This window comes from Ctenopharyngodon idella, chromosome 12, assembly GCF_019924925.1.
Source record: "Ctenopharyngodon idella isolate HZGC_01 chromosome 12, HZGC01, whole genome shotgun sequence".
Taxonomy (NCBI): domain Eukaryota; kingdom Metazoa; phylum Chordata; class Actinopteri; order Cypriniformes; family Xenocyprididae; genus Ctenopharyngodon; species Ctenopharyngodon idella.
Window position 1 is genome coordinate 10,964,477 of NC_067231.1, and position 12,126 is coordinate 10,976,602.

The following is a 12,126-nucleotide window of genomic DNA, read 5'->3' on the forward strand; positions in this document are numbered from 1 at the left end:
GCTAGCATGTTAATAGCATGATTTAACACATTGTTAGCATGTTGCTAGCATGACTTAGCATGTTGTTAGCATGATTAAGCATGTTTGTTAGCATGTTGCTAACATGATTTAGCATTTTGCTAGCATGATTTAACACATTGCTAGCATGTTGCTAGCATGATTTAGCATGTTGCTAGCATGTTGCTAACATGATTTAACATGTTGCTAGCATGTTGCTAGCATGATTTAACACATTGCTAGCATGTTGCTAGCATGATTTAGCATGTGGTTAACATGATTAAGCATGTTGCTAGCATGATTTAACACATTGCTAGAATGTTGCTAGCATGATTTAGCATGTTGTTAGCATGTTGCTAGCATGATTTACCATGTTGCTAACATGTTGCTAACATGATTTAGCATGTTGCTAGCACGTTGCTAGTATGATTTAACACATTGTTAGCATGTTACTAGCATGATTTAACACATTGCTAGCATGTTGTTAGTATGATTTAGCATGTTGCTAGCATGATTTAGCATGTTGCTAGCATGATTTAGCATTTGCTAGCATGTTGCTAGCATGATTTAGCATGTTACTAGCATGATTTAACACATTGTTAGCATGTTGCTAGCATGATTTAGCATGTTGTTAGCATGTTGCTAGCATGATTTAACACATTGTTAGCATGTTACTAGCATGATTTAACACATTGCTAGCATGTTGCTAGTATGATTTAACATGTTGTTAGCATGTTGCTAGCATGACTTAGATAGATAGATATTAGTTAGATAGTTAGATAGTTATTAGTTAGATATTAGATAGTTATTAGATAGATAGATAGATAGATAGATAGATAGATATTAGATATTAGTTAGATAGATAGTTATTAGTTAGATATTATTTTAGATAGTTATTTGTTAGATATTAGTTAGATAGATAGACATTAGATAGATAGATAGATAGATAGATAGATATTAGTTAGATAGATAGATATTACTTAGATAGATATTAGTTAGATAGATAGACATTAGATAGATAGATAGATATTAGTTAGTTAGATAGATAGATATTACTTAGATAGATATTAGTTAGATAGATAGCTATTAGATAAATAGATAGATGATAGATAGATAGATAGATAGATAGATAGATAGATAGTTATTAGTTAGATATTAGTCGGATAGATAGATATTAGTTAGATAGTTAGATAGTTATTAGTTAGATAGATATTAGTTAGATAGTTATCAGTTAGATAGATATTAGTTAGAGAGTTAGATATAAGTTAGATAATTAGATAGTTAGATATTAGTTAGATAGATAGATAGATAGATATTAGTTAGATAGATATTAGATAGATAGATAGATAGAGATGAGTTTCAATGAGTTTCAAGGGATTAGAAATAGTACATAGAATGGCAGTTTAATTGAGTCTAATGGGCTTCCGTAGTGTTGGCTCATTTGAACATTTCCTCAATGAAAGTCGATGGGATTTTTCTGAGTTTTAATAGTCATTTTTAGGAAAACCGTAAGTCGGATCAGTTAGAAAAGATATAGCACACCAAGTCAGAACAGTTTAAAGGTCTGACCTAAGTTTGGAGTTTGTGGAGTTAAAGCTCTAGGAGGAGTTAGAGTTGGAAATTTACCGCAAGAAGAATAATAATAACTAGAATGTACATTTCCTGAAGAAAATGTGAATGGTGCTTGCAGTGGCAAAACTTGGCACTCGGTTTCTAGGGTGTTTCTAGGCAATTGCTAAGGTGTTCTGGGTGGTTGCTAGGCGGTTGCTATGGTAACCTGGGTGGTTGCTAGGGTGTTGCTAGGCAGTTGCTAAGGTACTTGGGGTTGTTACTAAGGTGTTGCTAGGTGGTTGCTAGGGTGTTCTGGGTGGTTGCTAGGCGGTTGCTATGGTAACCTGGGTGGTTGCTAGGGTGTTGCTAGGCAGTTGCTAAGGTACTTGGGGCAGTTGCTAAGGTGTTGCTAGGCGGTTGCTAGGGTGTTATGGGTGGTTGCTAGGCGGTTGCTATGGTAACCTGGGTGGTTGCTATGGTGTTACTAGGTGGTTGGTAGTTGTCACAGATGGTTACTATGGTGTTTTTATAGAATTCTTAGCATGTTCTTAGCCCACTTTAGCACTTAGCTAATCATTATTAGCATGTAGCTATTCACTGCTAGCATGTTTAGCATGTTGGAAGTCCAGTTTGCTAGCATGAGTCAAAAGAGCCAACCGCCATGTCTCTACGATGCTCTGATGCAGAGATATAGGTCTTGCTAAACGGTTGCTAGGGTACTCTGTTTGGTTGCTAGGGAGTGGCTTAGCAGCTGCCAAAGATGATACACCAAAGGCTGCTTGCCAATATAACCCAACCGCCATGTCTCTACAATGTTCTGATGCAGAGATATAGGTCTTGCAAAACGGTTGCTAGGGTACTCTGTTTGGTTGCTAGGGAGTGGCTTGGCAGCTGCCAAAGATGATACTCCAAAGGCTGCTTGTCAGTATGAATGATATAAATCAACCCCCATGCCTCTATGATATTCAGATTTGAAGATATCCCTCTATGCTTTGGGTTGCTAGGGTGCTCTAAATGGTTGCTAGGGCGTGGCTATGAAGTCTTGAAGGTGATTCGTGATTGGCCGTTTGCTGTCCCGAGTCAAATGAGCCCACCCTCATGTTCCTATGACACTTCTATCCAAAGGAATATCTTTGATCTTTTTGAATGGAAGTCTATGGAACCTGTTGCTATGGTGCTCTATATGGTTGCTAGGGCGTGGCTTGATAGCTTCACATTGATCCTGAGAGACTGATTGGTTGCCTGAGTGAAATGAGCCCGCCCCCTTGTCTCTATGACACTGTGATCCAGAGTTATGTTCAATACAAAATCCCTATGTAATTTCCTATAGTAGGAAAAACAACATGCAGTCACTTCCTGGTTCATGGGCACGGCTTCACCATAGTATGTCTATGGGGCAACTTTAGGCAGCTCTTGCGCCCCAGGGGTACAACTTACACCCCATTTTGAGGTATGGTCTGACAGAGCCTGCCAGCCTCTTCAAACGTGGTAACCCTCATATTTCTACGAAATCCTCGTTAGGAGCTATGACTCGTCAAAGTTTGTCGCAATGTTAAGTCTATGGGATTTTTCGGCCGATTTTTCGCCCGCTGGGCGAACATCGTACACCCGATCGTTTATAAAAGTCATAGCACACCTCTCCTCAATGAGCCGGTCGATTTGACACCTCATTCATGGGTCTATGACAAACGCTGCGGGAGGAGTAGCGCGCAGAAATTTTAGTGGAAGAAGAAGAAGAAGAAGAAGAAGTATGCAGGAGAACAATAATGATGCTTTGCCAGAGGCAAGCACCATTAATAATAAGTATGCAGGAGAACAATAATGATGCTTTGCCTTTGGCAAGCACCATTAATAATAATAAGTATGCAGGAGAACAATAATGATGCTTTGCCAGAGGCAAGCACCATTAATAATAATAAGTATGCAGGAGAACAATAATGATGCTTTGCCTTTGGCAAGCACCATTAATAAGCTTAAATAGAATATCAGTAAGTTGGCTTTTTCAAGCCAACTTAAGTTTAAGTAGCATTTCAGGAAGTTGGCTTTTTCAAGCCAACTTAACTAGAATGTACATTTCCTGAAGAAAATGTGAATGGTGCTTGCAGTGACAAAACTCGGCACTCTTGATTAGCATGATGCTAACATGATTACCATGCTGTTAGCATGTTTTTAGCAAGATGCTAACATGATTAGCATGTTGCTAGCATGATGCTACAATTATTACCATGTTGCTAATGAATTTTTAACAAAATGCTAACATGATTAGCATATTGCTAGCATGATGCTAACACCATTAGACCATTTGACTTGTTTGTGCCATGTTTTAACACTAAGCTAATCACTACTAGCATGTAGCTATTCACTGCTAACATGTGTAGCATGTTGGAAGTCCTGTTTGCTAGCATGAGTCAAAAGAGCCAACCCTCATGTCTGTACGATGTTCTGATGCAGAGATATAGATCTTGTTAAACGGTTGCTAGGGTACTCTGTTTGGTTGCTAGGGAGTGGCTTGGCAGCTGCCAGTGATGATACTCCAAAGGCTGCTTGCCAGTATGAATGATATAAACCAACCCCCATGCTTCTATGTCTTTCAGATGTGAAGATATCCCTCTTTGGATTTGGGTTGCTAGGGTGCTCGACAATGGTTGATAGGGTGTGGCTATGAAGTGTTGAAGGTGATTTGTGATTGGCCGTTTGCTGCCCCGAGTCAAACGAGACCACCCTTATGTTTCTATGACACTTCTATCCAAAGATATCCCTTTGATCTTTTTCAATGGAAGTCTATGGAACCTGTTGCTAGGGTGCTCTAAATGGTTGCTAGGGCATGGCTTGATAGCTTCACATTGATCCTAAGAGACTGATTGGTTGCCTGAGTGAAATAAGCCCACCCCCTTGTCTCTATGACATTGTGATCCAGAGTTATGTTCAATTCAAAATCCCTATGATATTTTACCATAGTAGGAAAAACATGTATGCGCAATCCCTGTTTCATGGACACGGCTTCACCATAGTATGTCTATGGGGCAACTTTGGGCAGCTCTTGCGCCCCAGGGGTACAACGTACACCGCATTGTGAGGTATTGTCTTACAGAGCCTGACAGCCTCTTCAAACGTGGTAAACCACATGTTTCTACGAAATTCTTAGCTTGGAGCTATAACTCGTCAAAGTTCGTCGCAATGCAAAGTCTATGGGACTTTTTCGGACGATTTTTATAACAGTCATAGCACACTATTCCTCAATAATCCGCACGATTTGACACCTCATTCGTGGGTCTATGATAAACGGTGCGGGACAAGTTACGTGCCGAAGTTTTGTCCAGAAGAAGAATAATAAGTATGCAAGAGAACAATAATGATGCTTCGCCAGAGGCAAGCACCATTTATAACTAGAATGTACATTTTCTGAAGAAAATGTGAATGGTGCTTGCAGTGGCAAAACTCGGCACTCTTGATTAGCATGATGCTAACATAATTAGCATGTTGTTAGCATGTTTTTAGCAAGATGCTAACATGATTAGCATTTTGCTAGCATGATGCTAGCATAATTACCATGTTGTTAACATGTTTTTAGCAAGATGCTAACATGATTAACATGTTGCTAGCATGTTTTTAACAAGATGCTAACATTATTAGCATGTTGCTAGCATGATGGTAACACGATTAGCATGTTGCTAACGTGATTTTGGCAAGATGCTAACATGATTACTGATGCACTGTTGAATATCAAATGTCAAGTCAAATGTCAAATGTCCCCAACTAAGCAAGCCAAAGGCGACAGCGGCAAGGAACCCAAACTCCATCAGGTGACATCAGGTGGCAGACAAGTGGCAAATAGGTGTTTAAATGGAGAAAAAAACCTTGGGAGAAACCAGGCTTAGTCGGGGGGCCAGTTCTCCTCTGGCCATCAGTGCTTTGTTACGATTCAGGTAGCTATCATAAGTCCAACAGGATCGCAACATTCTAAGTATTTATTCCAGTTCCATCCAATTGAGGATCGTATTCATCACGCCGGTATGGACGGTTGTTGAGGAACTGTGTCGTGGCTGTCGTGTCGATGAGGCCCTCACAGTGGATGATCTAGTTGACTCAATCTCTGCTGATACTTCAGGGCTGCATTGTGGTCATGTCAAGGTGCAGGTCCTTGGTCTCACCTGGATACGGCCCGGATACGGTTGACTACGGTGAACCTCGGGATAACCAGAAAGACTAATATTAGCGTAGATGCCATTCTTCTTCTGATGTAACGAGTACATCAGGCGTTATAGGAAGTGTTCCCGGTTCCGGCTGACCCAATTTATGCAGCCTAATAATCCTTTAACGGATTTGAAAATATAAATTGGTAATGTGTTATGTGTATGCCAGGTTAAAGAAATGCTTTTTTTAGTCTAGATTTAAACTGACAGAGTGTGTCTGCTTCCCAAACTATGCTAGGAAGATTGTTCCAGAGTTTAGGTGCCAAATAGGAGAAGGATCTACCACCTGCAGTTGATTTTGATATTCTAGGTATTATCAGCTGGCCTGAATTCTGAGATCGCAATAGACGTGAAGGACTATAATGAATTAGGAGCTCGCTCAGGTACTGGGGAGCTAAACCATTTAGTGCTTTGTAAGTAATTAGCAAGATTTTAAAATCTATACGATGTTTAACAGGAAGCCAATGCAGTGTTGACAGAACTGGGCTAATATGGTCATACTTCCTAGTTCTAGTAAGAACTCTAGCTGCTGCATTTTGTACGAGCTGTAGTTTATTTATCAGGCGAGCAGAACAACCACCCAGTAGAGCGTTACAGTAATCTAGCCTTGAGGTCATGAACGCATGAACTAACTGTTCTGCATTTTTCATTGAGAGCATATGTTGTAGTTTAGATATATTTTTAAGATGGAAGAATGCGGTTTTACAGATGCTAGTAACATGGCCTTCAAATGAAAGATTTGTATCAAAGAGCACACCCAGGTTCCTAAGTGATGACGAAGACTTAACAGAGCAGCCATCAAGTGTTAGACAGTATTCTAGGTTATTACGTGAAGAAGTTTTTGGTCCAAAAATTAGAATCTCTGTTTTTTCTGAATTTAGTAGTAGGAAATTACTGGTCATCCAATTTTTTATATCAGCTATGCATTCTGTTAATTTTGTGAATTGGTAAGTTTCGTCAGGGCGCGAAGAAATATAGAGCTGAGTATCATTAGCGTAACAGTGAAAACTAACGCCATGCTTCCTAATGATATCTCCCAAGGGTAGCATGTACAGAGTGAACAGCAACAGTCCTAGTACTGAGCCTTGCGGTACTCCATATTGAACTTGTGATCGATATGACATCTCTTCGTTTACTACTACAAACTGATAACGGTCAGATAAGTATGATTTGAACCATGACAATGCAATTCCACTAATGCCAACATAATTTTCGAGTATATTTAAAAGAATATTGTGATCAATAGTGTCAAATGCAGCACTAAGATCCAGTAACACTAATAGAGAGATACAACCACGATCTGATGATAAGAGCAAATCATTAGTAACTCTAATGAGAGCAGTCTCAGTACTATGGTACGGTCTAAATCCTGACTGGAAATCCTCACAGATACTATTTCTTTCTAAAAAGGAACATAGTTGTGATGATACTACCTTTTCTAGTATTTTTGACATTTTTGACAGAAAAGTGAGATTTGAGATCAGCCTGTAATTGACTAATTCTCTAGGATCAAGTTGTGGTTTTTTAATAAGAGGTTTAATAATAGCCAGCTTAAAAGTTTTTGGTACGTGTCCTAGTGATAAAGATGAATTGACGATATTAAGAAGAGGATCTATAACCTCTGGAAGCATTTCTTTCAATAGCTTAGTCGGTATAGGGTCTAACATACATGTTGTTGATTTTGATGATTTAACAAGTTTAGACAATTCTTCCTCTCCTAAAGCAGTAAATGAATTGATTTTTTTCCTCAGGGACACTACAATGCACTATCTGACGCGATACTGTAATAGACGGTTGCATGGTTATAATTTTTTCTCTAATATTATCAATCTTGCAAGTAAAGAAGTTCATAAAGTCATTACTGCTGTGCTCTTTGGAAACATCAGAAGTTGAAGCTTTACTTCTTGTTAATTTAGCCACTGTATCAAATAAATACCTAGGGTTGTGTTTATTTTCTTTTAAAAGTTTTGAAAAATAAGCAGGCCTTTCTGTACTCAATCATTCTCTCTCTCCACGAAATGCGAAATACTTCTAGTTTTGTTTTCTTCCAGCTGAGCTCCATTTTTCTGGCTGCTAACTTTAGGGCCCGAGTGTGCTCATTGTACCATGGCATTGGATTAATTTCCTTAATCTTTTTTAAGCGCAAAGGAGCAACTGAGTCTAATGTGCTGGAAAAGACAGAGGCAATAGTTTCTGTTACAACATCGAGGTCTTCTAAGCTTTCTGGTATGCTAAGGCGATGAAACTGATCAGGAAGATTATTTATAAAGTGATCTTTAGTGGTAGAAGTGATGGTTCTACCATATTTATGGCATGGAGGCAGTTTAGCCGCCTTGACTAAATGTAGTATACACGAGACTAGATAATGATCTGAGATGTCATCACTCTGCTGCAGAATTTCAACAGCATCAGTATCGATTCCATGTGACAATATTAGATCTAAAGTATGATTACGACAATGAGTGGGTCCTGACACATGTTGTCTAACACCAATAGAGTTTAGAATATCTGCAAATGCCAATCCTAATGCGTCTTTTTTATTATCTACATGGATATTAAAATCACCAACAACAAGGACTTTATCTGCAGCCAATACTAACTCCGACAGAAAATCAGCAAATTCTTTGATAAAGTCTGTATGGTGTCCTGGTGGCCTGTATACAGTAGCCAGCACAAATGTCAACCTACATAAAGTACCATCACTTCGAAGGAATTATATTTGAAAGACTTTTGACTAATACTGTAAATATTACTATAGATTACAGCAACACCTCCCCCTTTGCCTTTCTGATGGGCATTGTGTCGATAATCATAACCTTGAGGACTAGACTCATTTAAAGTAATGTAATCGTCCGGTTTTAGCCAAGTTTCTGTCAAACACAGCACATCTAGATTATTATCTTTGATAATATCATTAACAATAAGTGATTTTGAAGAAGGGGATCTAATATTTAACAACCCGAGTTTTATCATTTGTTTAGCATTATCATCTCTATTTTTTATTTGTTGAACATCAATTACATTTTTACCATTAAATGGGTTTGGAAGTTTTTTGTTTTTACTAATTCGGGGTACAGACACAGTCTCTATTTGAAAATATCTAGGTGTAAGAGTTTCTATGTGTTGGGAGTTATCTGAATTTTCTGACTTCTGTAACGTGAGGCAGCTAGCAGATGGTCGGTTTAGCCAGTCTATCTGCTTCCTGACTTGGGCCCCAGTTTGTCATGTTTCAGTTCTAAGACCATGTGCCATATTACTAGAGAGAAGAGCAGCACCATCCCGGGAGGGATGAATACCATCTCTTTTCAACAGGTCAGGTCTGCCCCAAAAGCTTTTCCAATTGTCTATGAAACCTATATTATTTTGCGGACACCACTTAGACAGCCAGCCATTGAGTGATGATAATCTGCTAACTATCTCATCACTCCGACAAACAGGAAGGGGGCCAGAGCAAATTACTTCTCCTGACATTGTACTTGCGAGTTCACACACCTCTTTAATGTTAATTTTAGTGATCTCCGACTGGCGAAGTCGAACATCATTAGTGCCGACGTGAATAATAATCTTAGAGTATTTACGATTAGCATTAGCCAGCACTTTTAAATTTGCTTTGATGTCAGGTGCTCTGGCTCCCGGCAAACATGTGACTATGGTGGCTGGTGTCTCTATTTTCACGTTCCGTGTAATAGAATCGCCAATAACTAGGGCACTTTCAACAGGATTCTCAGTGGGTGTATCACTGAGTGGGGAGAACCTGTTTGATGTTCTTATTGGAACGGAAGAGTGGTGTTTTCCGCGGCTAGGCCGCCTCACCGGCTCTACAGCTGGAACCGAACAATGTACAGAGTTCACTAAGCTAGTCGCATCCAAAACAGTATCTGAAGCCCTTGCATTCTTACTATCCTCGATTAAAGTTTGGATGCGTGTCTCTAATTCTGAGATTCTCTCTGTCAGCCTGACTATTTCCCTACATTTATGACATGTAAATCCCTCGTCGCTGACAGAGAGAGCTATGGTGAACATGTGGCAAATGGAACAGGTAGCAATGCTGGGAGAGGATGACATGACTCACCGTGTTTGTAGACTGATCCGACTTACCACAGCTGTTTGAAGAACGCGTTGAAAAACGAGCGCGCGAGAGACTGTTAACAAGTTAACAAGCTAGCGCTGCAAATGCAAATGCGTTGTAACAGCGATTTAGATTCAAAGATTACAAGCTAGCGACGTCAGATTAGTGTGGTAGGCAATATTACATATAAGGTAATAAAAAAATAAAATTAAAAAAAATAAGCAACAATGAATAAAAGTAAGAGATTCAAAACAAAGCTATACGGAGTTACAGACGCAAACCAATCTGAGCAGCGAGGCAGACAGGAGCCAATCGAGTGGGCTTGAAAAAGCCAACTTATTGTAATGCTATTTAAACGTATTATTATTATTCTAAATCTATCTATCTATCTATCTATCTATCTATCTATCAATCATCTATCTAGCTATCTAGCAACTCTCATAGCAACCACCCAGGACAACCTAGCAACCACATAGCAACCACCCAAAACATCATGGCAACCACCTAGCAACCACACAAATCACCCTGGCAACATCCTAGCAACCAGCCCGAATACCCTAGCAACCGCATAGCAAAACCTTAGCAACCACCCCGAGTACCCTAGCAACCGCATAGCAACACCTTAGCAACCACCCCGAGTACCCTAGCAACCGCATAGCAACACCTTAGCAACCACCCCGAGTACCCTAGCAACCGCATAGCAACAACCTAGCAACCACCCCGAGTACCCTAGCAACCGCATAGCAACACCTTAGCAACCACCCCGAGTACCCTAGCAACCGCATAGCAACACCTTAGCAACCACCCGAGTACCCTAGCAACCGCATAGCAACACCTTAGCAACCACACCGAGTACCCTAGCAACCGCATAGCAACAACCTAGCAACCACCTAGAGTACCCTAGCAACCGCATAGCAACACCCTAGCAACCACCCCGAGTACCCTAGCAACCACATAGCAACACCTTAGCAACCACCTAGAGTACCCTAGCAACTGAATAGCAACAACCTAGCAACCACCTTGATCACCCTGACTCTATCTATCTATCTATCTATCTCAAAACTACTAAACTAAAACCAAACTTTCAAACTGAAAACTTTCAAACTTTAAACTTTATAAACTACTTTAAACTTTCTGGACCGACTTTTTCAAGGCAACTTAAAGTTTGTCTCGACGAACTTTTTTATCTAGTTAAGTTGGCTTGAAAAAGCCAACTTACTGTAATGCTTCTTAAACTTATTATTAAGCTGGCTTGAAAAAGCTTTTCTCCAGCTTTTCTTCAGGAAATGTACATTCTAGAATTAATGGTGCTTGCCAAAGGCAAAGCATCATTATTGTTCTCCTGCATACTTATTATTAATGGTGCTTGCCTCTGGCAAAGCATCATTATTGTTCTCCTGCATACTTATTATTATTATTAATGGTGCTTGCCTCTGGCAAAGCATCATTATTGTTCTCCTGCATACTTATTCTTCTTCTTCTTCTTCTTCCACTCAAATTTCTGCGCGCTACTCCTCCCGCAGCTTTTGTCATAGACCCATGAATGAGGTGTCAAATCGACCGGCTCATTGAGGAGAGGTGTGCTATGACTTTTATAAGCGATCGGGTGTACGATGTTCGCCCGGCGGGCGAAAAAGTAGCCGAAAAATCCCATTGACTTAACATTGCGACGAACTTTGACGAGTCATAGCTCCTAACGAGAATTTTGTAGAAACATGTGGGTTACCACGTTTGAAGAGGCTGACAGTCTCTGTCAGACCATACCTCAAAATGGGGTGTAAGTTGTACCCCTGGGGCGCAAGAGCTGCCCAAATTGGCCCCATAGACTTACTATGGTGAAGCCGTGCCCATGAAACAGTGTGTTTTTCCTACTATGGTAAATTACATAGGGATTTTGTATTGAACATAACTCTGGATCACAGTGTCATTTTGGGCTCATTTTACTGAGGCAACCAATCAGTCTCTCAGGATCATTGTGAAGCTATCAAGCCACACCCTAGCAACCATATAGAGCACCATAGCAACAAGTTCCATAGACTTCCATTGAAAAAGATCAAAGGAATATCTTTGGATGGAAGTGTCATAGAAACATGAGGGTGGGCTCATTTAACTCGGGGCAGCATACGGCCAGTCACGAATCACCTTCAAGACTTCATAGCCACGCCCTAGCAACCATTTAGAGCACCCTAGCAACCCAAAGCATAGAGGGATATCTTCAAATCTGAATATCATAGAGGCATGGTGGTTAGTTTATATCATTCATACTAGCAAGCAGCTTTGGAGTATCATCATTGGCAGCTGCTAAGCCACTCCCTA